Here is a 12665-nt window from a genome sequence, read left to right on the forward strand (position 1 = left end):
GGTGTAGGCTTGTCGTCTTCGTCGATCGGAAGTTGCAGTCCAGTCTTGACGATCATCCACATCTCGAACTGGATTTTGAGGAACGTCTCGATTCGTCCCTTCCAATACCCGAAGTCTTCTCCGGTGAAGAGCGGGGGACGAACGGTGTTGAATTCCTCTTGTTGGGCCATTGATAATATGCAAAATAAAAGATAAAGCAGAAATATCCCAAGACTAGGTCTTTGATTAGCAGTGCGGGAAATAAAATTAAGATTACGAGCTCGAGTGGTGTTGCACCAACTTCGAGCTAAAACCGATTCGAAAAAAATAATTAGAAGGTAGCTATTAAGCTAGATTCTAATTGACTCCGCAAAATCGAAAACACCACGAAAAAGTTTGCGTGATTGGTGGTTGCACCAGATCAACGCGACTCCGCTCTGATACCAATTGTTGGATCGAAAGCGCTAGAGGGGGGTGAATAGCGCTCGTGGCTATTTCGTTCAATTTAAAACAGAGTCGAAAATACGCAGCGGAATTAAGTAAAGAAAAACAAAGCAAACATAGAAGGACACAGGTCGTTTACTTGGTTCGGAGCCTGTGACGACTCCTACTCCAAGGCCCACGCTCGTTGAGCGTTTACGTTGGGCAACAACTATAATCACAAGATTTATTACAATCTAAGTACAGAAAAGATAGTAATTAATTAATACCGACAATAGAGAGATGAAAAACTGAAGCTCCAGGTCGTCGGGATGATGTTGCAGCACTTCGGGATCGTCTCGTTAGCAGCTTGTAGCGTAAGGATTGCTCGGTAGTTGTTGTTTTGAGCTGCTGCCTCGAACCCCCCCCCCCTTTTTATACTGTGCCAGAGGCGCCTCCAAGGTTGTCCAAGGCGCCTCCAGGCCGCCAAGTCGCACACGTGGATCAACTCTGATTTGGTCACGCCTTATCCCACTGAAGACGCCTCAAGGCCGATCCAAGGCGCCTCCAACGCTTGGTTCAAGGCGCCTTCAACCTGGTCCGAGGCGCCTCCAAGCCTCATGGAGGCACCTCGGACACTGTTCATCTGAGGTCAAATATGCTTCTTTGTTCCTGCAAAATGTGTTAGTCCCAAACACAAACCCTGCAAAACAAAGTTATCATAGAAATATGATAAATAATATAATCGACAGTTATCGGATTGTCCGGGTCTGACTTCGATTTCCAACCGGAAATCCTAGGTCGACCCGATGCCTACTGTTCCCTCTACGGGGAACGCGTCCTCACCTACTCCACTCAGGAGATTTACCTGTTGCCAGTGCGATCCTCCAGATCAATTGGACTTTTGCTCAGCGTTCGAAACTTCCGAACTTTCTGCTGGACTTTCATTTCCCGGCCCGTCCAGTCTTCCACCTGGTTCGCGACACCAGGACTTTTCACCTAGGGTTACCACCCCCTAGGACTTTTGCCCGAAGCTTTCGACCCGTCAAGACTTTCCGCATAGGGTTACCACCCCCTATGACCTAGGGTTACCACCCCCTAGGGTTTTCCACCTACCTAACCGCAGCTAGGACTTTTGCCTAAGTACCACTTAGGACTTTTCTGCAAGCTCCATGAACTTATTAGATCACAAGATGGCTTAACTTTGAACCCTTTGCCATTATCAAAACTTGGGTTCGATCGTCTGATGCTTCCCGCACCAACACATGGTTATTCCTGATGTTAGAATTGTATGCTTCAATAATTTCCTGAATAATAAATTGGGTTTCAACTCTATGTTACGACTTAAATTAATAGGGTTTTGTTGTGCTTGTAAGGTAAAAATCAAAAGTGTGCGCAATTAATTGAATTCCAACAAGAGCACTGTTCCGTGTCAAATGGCATGACACAATAACTTCATTGGTAGTGGTTAGAACCTAGGTTTGACACCATATCTACATTCTCCTCGCTCAACCCTTCCCATTGCTCGATATTTTGGTAAAATATGACTACTCTAGGTCCATTAGTGGATTTTGGTCAAAATCCACTAATGGGCATAGAGAGGTCAGATTGCACCCAAATCAATTCCTATGGATTTCTCATGCATCAAGGACTCTAATGGTGTCATCTATTGTTGATTTAGATCTCTCTAGAGGCGATCAAATCTTATGATACATTTCACCTAGAACGTGGGCCTTATATAGGAAAATATCAGGCCCACGGTTATTGCTGATGTTAGAATTGTATGGTTCAATAATTTTCTGAATAAAAGAAGGGTTATAAATTGGGTTTCAACTCTAAGTTACGACTTAAATTAATAGGGTTTTGTTGTGCTTGTAAGGTAAAAATCGAAAGTGTGTGTTGTTCATTGAATTCTAGCAAGAGCATTATTCCGTGCCAAATGGCACGACATAATAACTTCATTGGCAATGGTTAGAACTTAGGTTTGACACCATATCTACCTTCTCCTTGCTCAAATCTTCCCATTGCTCGATATTTTGATGAAATCTGACTACTCTAGGTCTATCAGTGAGTTTTGGTCAAAATCCACTAACGTACCTAAAGAGGTCGGATAGCACCCAAATCATTTCCTAAGGATTTCTCATGCATCAAAGACTCTAACGATGACATCTATTGTTGATTTAGATCTCTCTGGAGGAGATCAAATCTTACGATACATTTCACCAAGAATGTGAGCCTGATATGGGAAAATATCAGGCCATGGTGGGCCTGATATGAGAAAATATCAGGCCACGGTTATTCCTGATGTTAAAATTGTATGGTTCAATAATTTCCTGAATAATAAATAGGATTGTAAATTGGGTTTCAACTCTAGTTATGACTTAAATTAATAGGGTTTTGTTGTGCTTGTAAGGTAAAAATTGAAAGTGTGCATTGTTCATTGAATTCCAGCACGAGCAATGTTCCGTGCCAAATGGCATGAGACAATAACTTCATTGGCAGTGGTTAGAACCTAGGTTTGACACCATATCTACCTTCTCCTCGCTCAACTCTTCCCATTGCTCAATATTTTGGTGCAATCTGACTACTCTAGGTCCATTAGTGGATTTTGCTCAAACTCATTGACGGACCTAAAGAGGTCAGATTGCACCCAAATCAATTCCTGTGAATTTCTCATACATCAAGGACTTCAACGGTGTCGTCTATTACTGATTTAGATATCTCTGGAGGCGATCGAATTTTACGATACATTTCACCCAGAATGTGGACCTGATATGAGAAAATATTATGCCCATGGTGGGCCTGATATGGGAAATTATTAGGCCTAAGGTGGGTTTGATATGGGAAAATATTAGGCCCACGATTATTCCTGATGTGAGAATTGTATGGTTGAATAATTTCCTGAATAATAAATAGGGTTGTAAATTGAGTTACAACTTAAATTAATAAGGTTTTGTTGTGCTTGTAAGGTAAAACTCGAAAGTGTGCATTGTTCATGGAATTCCAGCAAGTGCCATGTTTCGTGTCAAATGGTACAACACAATAACTTCATTGGCAGTGGTTAGAACCTAAGTTTGACACCATATCTACCTTCTCCTCGCTTAACTCTTCCCATTTCTCGATTTTTTGGTGAAATCTGACTACTCTAGGTCTATTAGTGGGTTTTATTCAAAATCCACTTACGGACATAGAGAGGTCAGATTATATCCAAATTAATTCATGTGGCTTTCTCATACATCAAGGACTCCAACGGTACTATCTATTGTTGATTTAGATCTCTCCGAAGGCGATCAAATCTTACGATACATTTCAACTAGAACGTGGGCCTAATATGAAATCATATCATGCTCACCGGTGGGCCTCATATGGAAAATATGATATCACAAATACAAACAATTTTTTAAACATAACAACATCAAACTTTTTAACATAACAAAAAAATTTTTACATATATATATTGAAGTATGCATATAGACAACAATCACACTTGCTCAATCCAGTTTATGTCTGTCATAATTTTATGTCCAACTCTAAATCTATAAGATTTAATTTGAGTTTGCTTAAATGTGTTGATCTCTTAAAGATTAAACTCTCCACATAGCACATTACATAAAAGGCATAATCTAACCTGCAAGACAAATTTTTTAACTAGGTAAAAATCATTTGCATTCAACAAATTTACAGGTGGTAAACAATTACTTACGAATTGCTTTGTGTTGGACCATCTGCTTGAATCGTTTCAAACTCTCTTGATGAAATAGGTTGTAGACCTTGATGCCACATATCAAAGTATAAGTTGTCTATACCCTTTAAAAACTCCACCTACACATAAATGACATTAGTAATCAATACATATTAAAAGCTTAATGTGTTAAATATATATAACTAAATACTTACAGTTGTTTCAAATTCAGCAGTGTCATTATCTGTATGCCCGAGATAGTTATAATGAATGAATAGACCTTCTTCCTTGTCGATGACCATTAGATGCCAATGATCATCTTTGTTATTGAGCGGACAGAAGATAAATTTAATGGCTCCATATTCATCAGTTTGACAAGTTTGTTGCAAGACTTCTTCTTTCATCATCTCAAATATATTCTATGTAAGGAAGATTCATTTCATTTAAAGACTAAAGTTGAGAATTAATAAATAAAATGATGTATAGTAGTCAAATACTTACAACAAAGGAAATCTCACAAAAGATGGATGACAAGTATGTTTTTCCACAAGTTTTGGCTTAATGTGCGATGATTGAAAAATATGCATTGATGCAATCACCATGTGTCCACTGAGTCCAATCAAAGATTGTAAATAAATCTTCCATATCTAGTGAGAAAATTGAGTTGGACCAGACTGGAAGCGTCATAACCCTTCATAAACAACAAAATTATAGTAACAATTTTCAACTATTAGTATTATTAAACTCCATAAATCATTAATGTTTTACATAATGATGCAACTACGCTACCAACTTGTTGGATGCTACTCGGAAAGCCTAGAGGTTCCACTGTACAAAAATTTTGTACAAAGGTCTGAACCTTTTCCTAGCTACCATGTGTTCTTTTAAATTAAATTTTGGATCGCCTGCGGAACTTAACACGTTTGATCCAAAACTTAATATATTTGTTCTTTTAGGTTTTGACTTGGATCTCCTGCGGAACTTAACACGTTCGATCCAAATCACCTTAAGTTATTAATTCCATTAAATATTAATTTCCATAATTGGTTCCCAGTACTGACGTGGCGAGACACATGGCCTTCTTGGATATGGGAGCAACCACCACCGACTAGACAAAACCTTTTATAGAAATCTAATATTTAATTTCCTAAAATAACTTTAGGTTAACCAAAAAGAACAATCAAATCACAAGGAAAAAATAAAACAAAAGAACACAACTTCGAAAAACATATTCGAAATACTAGAATCGTAAGCCTCTTGTATTTGATATTATTTCCATAAATAACTAGTATGATGCGGAAAGGAAAAATTACTAGTTATACCTTCTAAAAAGACCTCTTGATCTTCTACCGTATTCCTCTTCTAACCTCGGACGTTGTGTGGGCAACGATCTTCCGAGATGAGAAATCACCAACCACCTTCTTCTCCTCCTAGCTAGGTTCGGCCACAAAGAAGCTTTACCAAGGATGAAGAACAAAACACCAACCAAGCTCCAAGAGATGCAAGCTTTCTCTCCTTCTTCTTCTTCTTCTCCAAGTAGTATCCGGCCACCGCAAGAACTCCAAGGGAGAGAGAGGTTCGGCCACCACAAGAGGAAGAGAGGGAGATGATGATGATGGTCGGCCACACCAAGGAACAAAAGAGGGAGAGAAATAATAGAGGTTGTATCTCATGAAGGCACCCTCACCCCTTCTTTTATATTCCTTGGCCTAGGCAAATTAGGAAATTTAATTACAATAAAATTTCCTTAATTTCCTTGACATGATTTAATTGAGAAAAATAAAATAAAATTTCCCAATTTAATCTATATTGGCCGGCCACATCAAAATAAATAAATTAGACAAGTTTTAATCAACAAATTAAAACTTCCTAATTTGTTTCCGGAAATTTTAAAATTAAAATTTCTCTTCAAAAATCTCTTCATGGTTGATAAAAAGAAATTTCCATAATTTTAATTTTACAACATGTGAATAATTTTTAAAGAGAAAATAAAATATCTCTCCAATCTACAAATAAGGAAAGAGATTTAATCTCTTTCTTTAATCTTTTGTAGATCTTTTACAAGAGAGATATTTTAATTTTAATTCTCTTTAATAAATTATATCTATCACATAATAAAAATTAAAATTAAAATTCTTTTTTAATTTAATTTGGCCGGCCCCTCTAGCTTGGGTTCAAGCTAGGGCCGGCCACCCCAATCTATGCCTAGGCCGGCCCTAGCTTGGTTCCTAAGCTAGCTTGGCCGGCCCCCTTTAGGTGGATATAGAAAGTGGATATAGGTGGGTATAGTACTCTATAAATAAGAGGCTACGATAGGGACCGAGAGGAGGAATTGGTTTTGGTCTCCCGATAAAATTAAACATCCCGTGTTCGCCCCGAACACACAACTTAATTTTATCAATAATAATTCATTCCACTAGAGAACTATTATTGAACTACCGCACCAATCCCAAATTACATTTTTGGGCTCCTTCTTATTATGAGTGTGTTAGTCTTCCTGTGTTTAAGATATCGAATGTCCACTAATTAAGTGAGTTACTGACAACTCATTTAATTAATATCTTAGTCCAAGAGTAGTACCACTCAACCTTATCGTCATGTCAGACTAAGTCCACCTGCAGGGTTTAACATGACAATCCTTATGAGCTCCTCTTGGGGACATTATCAACCTAGTATCTCTAGGACACAGTTTCCTTCTATAATCAACAACACACACTATAAGTGATACCATTTCCCAACTTATCGGGCTTATTGATTCATCGAACTAAATCTCACCCACTGATAAATTAAAGAAATAAATATCAAATATATGTGCTTGTTATTATATTAGGATTAAGAGCACACACTTCCATAATAACCGAGGTCTTTGTTTCTTTATAAAGTCAGTTTAAAAGAAACGACCTCAAATGGTCCTACTCAATACACTCTAAGTGTACTAGTATAATTATACAGTCAAGATAAACTGATACCTAATTACACTACGACCTTCTAATGGTTTGTTCCTTTCCATTTTGGTCGTGAGCTACTGTTTATAATTTATAAGGTACTGATAACATCATCTTCTGCATGTGACACCACATACTATGTTATCTACAGTATAAATTAATTGAACAACTACAACTAAATGTAGACAATTTGACCAAATGTGATTCTTTATTCATAATGAATGTTTACAAAGCTTAGGCTTTCAGTATACACTCCAACAAACATACTTTAATTGAATAATATTCATTAATGCATCTGTTATAAATAGACTTTTATTCTTCTTGAAAGTTGTCTTCACTTGCTGACCAAATTCATAGACAAAAATGTCAATGAGGATTAAAAGATGAGTATTCTTTTCTCGCCCTATTTATTCATCCTTATTCTTTCGCAATATGCCTTCAAACCCTACCTTTAATATTTTATTTTTGACTTCCTGAAGATGAGTACATTTGATTTGTTGACTTGATGAAATGGTGGAACTTACAATTGATGTGACAATAGCTACTGAATCTACATGTTGAATAATCTCTTTGCCTAACCCTTTACCTTCTGATATATCTTTTATATTAGTTCTCTTTCCTTTGGGCTCTTGTTCAAATGTTGTTGGTAGGGGTCTCACACTCTTACTGACTATCCTTTTTACTCTCGTATGTGTTGGTGGTATGACCTCTTTATCCGTGATAGGGATTGCTTGTGTGTCTTCAGATTCCTTCATCTGCAACTTATTTTGGAGTTATTTGATTTTACTTTCGGCATCAGAAATTAACTTATCTTTTATTGATAAGAGGTTATCCTTTTCATTTATGACCTTGGTCATCTCCCTTTTAACATCTTTCAAACTTTGAACAACAGTATTTAGTTGTTGCTTTAAATTTTCAATATATTCTGCCTTTTCTTGCACTCACTGTAATTGAAACTCTCTAGGCAATGCAATAAACCTTCTTGACCTTGATGTGAAGAACCTTGGCCTAATATATCAGGTCCTTGAGTTGGAGGAGACCAATCTAGTACCAAAATTAGTTGACACTCGTCCAAAATTAAATCTACAGCAATTTTCTCACTACTCACATGGTCTATCATCTTTTTTACCATGTTAACGTGATAGTTAGGCCAACTCCAACGAATGATTCTAGGAAATACTTCAAGATGCTTTGGATTAAGGAAACATATGTGCTCACTCATCCATACCTATAATGTGATTATAATGATTAAAAATAATTCAGATCAAAATAATGTGAGTCACATATAATCTAACTTACCGCCAATATAGTTGGAAATCCCTTTAGCAAGGGGGCCCTGGGGGTTGAATCAGCAACTTATAGTTTTGGCCTCAATGTAACCTCCAAACCAATGACCTCCAATTGAGGAGCCATGAAACTATAAACTGCATTACACCAGTTAAATCTGGCTAAGTTGTCAAAATCATCTAGGCAATCAATCAGGGATAGCACAGGTAATCTAGCAACGCTGCTAGTACTACAAAACAAAACAGTTGCAAAAAAATAGAGAATATAAAGCTGACAATACAGCTTATCATTTGATCTTGACTTTGTTATGAGTTCCTCCAAATGTTTGGCAGAACAATCAGACTCTTGGAAAACCTACATGTACAGAGGGTTGGATGCCTCATTTAAATCAAGTGGAATTGGGTCTCCATTGTCGGGTAGGCCTAGAATCAGTGCAACATAAACCTTTGTGAATTGTAGTTTTTTCTCGTGGAAGATGAAGTTGTGTTCCTCCGAGTCCCAATTATCAAACATATTCTGGACCATAGCTCTTACATAAGGACAATTAGGTCGAGGACTCAAGAGAAGGGCGTGCTTCGAATCAACTGTTCTTGTTGTGCTGTTGATTGAACAGAAGAAATAAATTTTGTGAAATAGAAATGACTACTTTTCCAGTTCATTCTTTTACTACGCCCTCTATTTACATAACTAGGATAACTGGGTCGAGAAACACCTCCACTTGAAGACTCTATTTTTGAAGTCATCTCAAACTAAGCAAGCATAAACCATCAGTCACAATCAAAGCGAATTCGCCCGCCCTAAACAATAACGATAATCTCAGGCGAAATAAAAACTAAATAAGCATTGGAGCTACGTACATTTGAGAAAGAAGATGATGGCAGTCCTAAGCCACAGGAGGTTCATGAAATGTTAAGTTTTCGCCCCGCTCAAAATTTAGTTGACTTAACTTCGATAAAGAAGATATGGCAAAGCAGATTTGTTCTGTAAATAATGTAGGACTAGATATTAGGGCATATCGGGCATGACTTTCGAGTTTTACCTTACAAGCACACAAAACCCTATTAATTTTCCTATATCAGGCCCACTTTCTAGCAAAAATGTATCGTAAGATTTGATTGCCTCCAGAGAGATCTAAATCAACAATAGATGACATCGTTGGAGCCCTTGATGCATGAGAAAGCCACAGGAATTGATTTGGGTGCAATCTGACCTATCTACGTTCATTAGTGGGTTTTGACCAAAATCTACTGATGGACCTAGTGCAGTCAGATTTCATCAAATATCGAGCAATGGGAAGGATTGAGCGAGGAGAAGGTAGATATGATATCAAACCTAGGTTCTAACCACTGCTAATGAAGTTATTGTGGCGTGCCATTTGGCACGGAACATTGCTCTTGCTAGAATTCAATAAACAACTTACACTTTCAATTTTTACCTTACAAGCACAACAAAATCCTATTAATTTAAGTAGTAACCTAAAGTTGAACCCCAATTTACAACCCTATTTATTATTCAAGAAATTATTGAACCATATAATTCTAACATCAAGAATAACTGTGGGCCTAATATTTTCCCATATCAGGCCCACGTTCTAAGTGAAATGTATCGTAAGATTCAAACACCTCCAGAGAGATCTAAATCAACAATATACAGCACCATTGGAGTTCTTGATGCATGAGAAATCCAAAAGAATTGATTTAGGTGCAATCTGACCTCTCTATGTTCGTAAGTGAGTTTTAACCAAAATCCATTGATGGACCTAGAGTATTCAGATTTTACCAAAATATTGAGCAATGGGAAGGGTTGAGGGAGAAGAAGGTAGATATGGTGTCAAACCTAGGTTCTAACCACTGCCAATGAAGTTATTGTGTCGTGCCATTTGGCACGGAACATTGCTCGTGCTGGAATTCAATGAACAATGCACACTTTCGATTTTTACCTTACAAGCACAACAAAACCCTATTAATTTAAGTCGCAACTTAGAATTGAAACCCAATTTACAACCCTATTTATTCAGAAAATTATTGAACCATACAATTTTAACATCAAGAATAACCATGGGCCTGATATTTTCACATATCAGGCCCAACATTAGCCTAATATTTTCCCATATCAAGCCCATATTCTGGGTGAAATGTATCATAAGCTTTGATCACCAACGGAGAGATCTAAATCAATAATAGACAACACCGCTGGAGTCCTTGATGCATGAGAAATCCACAAGAATTGATTTGTGTGCAATCTGAACTCTCTAGTTCTGACCAAAATCCACTGATGGACTTAGAGTAGTTAGATTTCACCAAAATATCGAGCAATGGGAAGGGTTGAGCGAGGAGAAGATAGATATGATATCAAACCTAGGTTCTAACCACTACCAATGAAGTTATTGTGTCATGTCATTTGGTACGGTATAGTGGTCTTGCTGGAATTCAATGAACAGCGCGCACTTTTGATTTTTACCTTACAAGCACAACAAAACCCTATTAATTTAAGTCGTATCTTAGAGTTGAAACTCAATTTACAACCCTATTTGTTATTCAGGAAATTATTGAACCATACAATTCTAACATCAGGAATAACTATGGGCTTGATATTTTTCCATATCAAGCCCACCTTAGGCCTAATATTTTCTCATATCAGACCCACCTTGGGCTTGATATTTTTCCATATCAGGCCCACCTTGGGCCTGACACGTTCTAGCTGAAATTTATCGTAATTTAGTCATACCTTTCAAATGAGACCCAATTTACAAGCACCCACTTTGAAATATCTAGACAATTGACACTTCTCATATTAGAGATATCAAATTTATAAAACTCAACACAACTATTTATCTTCAAATTAATCCAAACATATACCAGTAAAAAGATATATATGGATGTACTACATACAAAAAAAACTTTTCCAGAATGTACTAGATATAAAAGATATAGATCCATTCTGTCTTCATACAAAATATATAAATCAAGCATAATATTCCTACTTACAAAATATTCCTGCATACATATACCAGTAAGTCAATTAGCAGGGGCTGGCAGCATTCTACAAGTCCTTTGATTATGGCCAAGTTATTTGCAGCAGCTGCATTTGATTTTTACCTTCCCGTTATGTTTTGACTCAATCTGTGCCCTGTTTTTCCTACCGGGCTATACAAGGCTACGGGGACATAGAACTATAATATTGTTTACACCACAACGCCAAAATTCCTTGCTTTGACAAGGATAAATATGATCCATGTAAGTGGCCTTCCGAGTTTGTGAATGAAAATAATGCTGACAATACGGGAGTGTATCCATGTTCCGATAAATGATTACAACAATATCATGTGAGCAAGACAATCTAAAATTTTAAAACTCTCCGTAGTTACAATATTTCCTTTCTAAATCAATAATGTATGAAGTACCTCGAGTCTCTACTTCCATTTCAGTTTGATAGTAAGGGTGAAGTTTATATGGTCTAGCTTTATCTCTCCTTAAATCCATTTCTATAGTAGCATTAGGTGTCAAAGCACCCTCCCATTTCAAGCTTTCCTCTCTCTGATTATAGAATCATTGAGCTACCTTTCTTCTGGTATTATCAATTAACTTGTTTATGGGAAGTCCACGTATATGCTTGAACAATGCATTTAAACTCTCTACACAATTAGTTGTTAGCATTGTGTACCTTCTCCCACTAAAATGTGCATTAGCACATCTTTTAGGGTCAATGTTCTGAAACCACTTATGGGCATCTGGATATTTTTTAAGCATGGACTGCATTATGAGATCATACTGGAGTGTTGTGTTTGCTCTTGTTGCTACCCAAAACAAGCTTAAAGATGAACCTACTGCTAGTATCTATTACCATGTTGCAAGACATGTGGTAGCAACAAAAAACATGATGGGTGGTCGGGTAGACTTTCCTAACTGTTGATATAATACCACGATGATCTGATACTATGCTCATTTAATGTGCATCGACAGCTAAGAATTTCTTTGTATGATCCAAAAATCATTCCCATGCAGATGCACATTCAACTTCAGCGATTCCAAAGATAACTGGGAGGGCATTCTCATTACCATCGATCATTGTAGTCATCAACAGCACAATCGGATACTTTCCTCTTAGATGTGTGGAGTCAATTCCGATCAATTTGAGTAGATACGACCTAAATACTCTTCAACATACCCCAAAAGCCCAAAAATATCGCTGGAACTGATTGTTATCATTCCTATGTAGTGCCACATAAGTTTCAAGATCCCTGACTCTCAACTCACGCAGATATAGTGGAAGATCTTTATATGCATAATCATAATCTCCAACCACCTTTTTCATCGCTTTCTCTCAGGTTATGTATGCTTTTCTATACGATA

Source organism: Zingiber officinale, chromosome 4A (genome assembly GCF_018446385.1).
Source record: "Zingiber officinale cultivar Zhangliang chromosome 4A, Zo_v1.1, whole genome shotgun sequence".
Classification (NCBI taxonomy): Eukaryota; Viridiplantae; Streptophyta; class Magnoliopsida; order Zingiberales; family Zingiberaceae; genus Zingiber; species Zingiber officinale.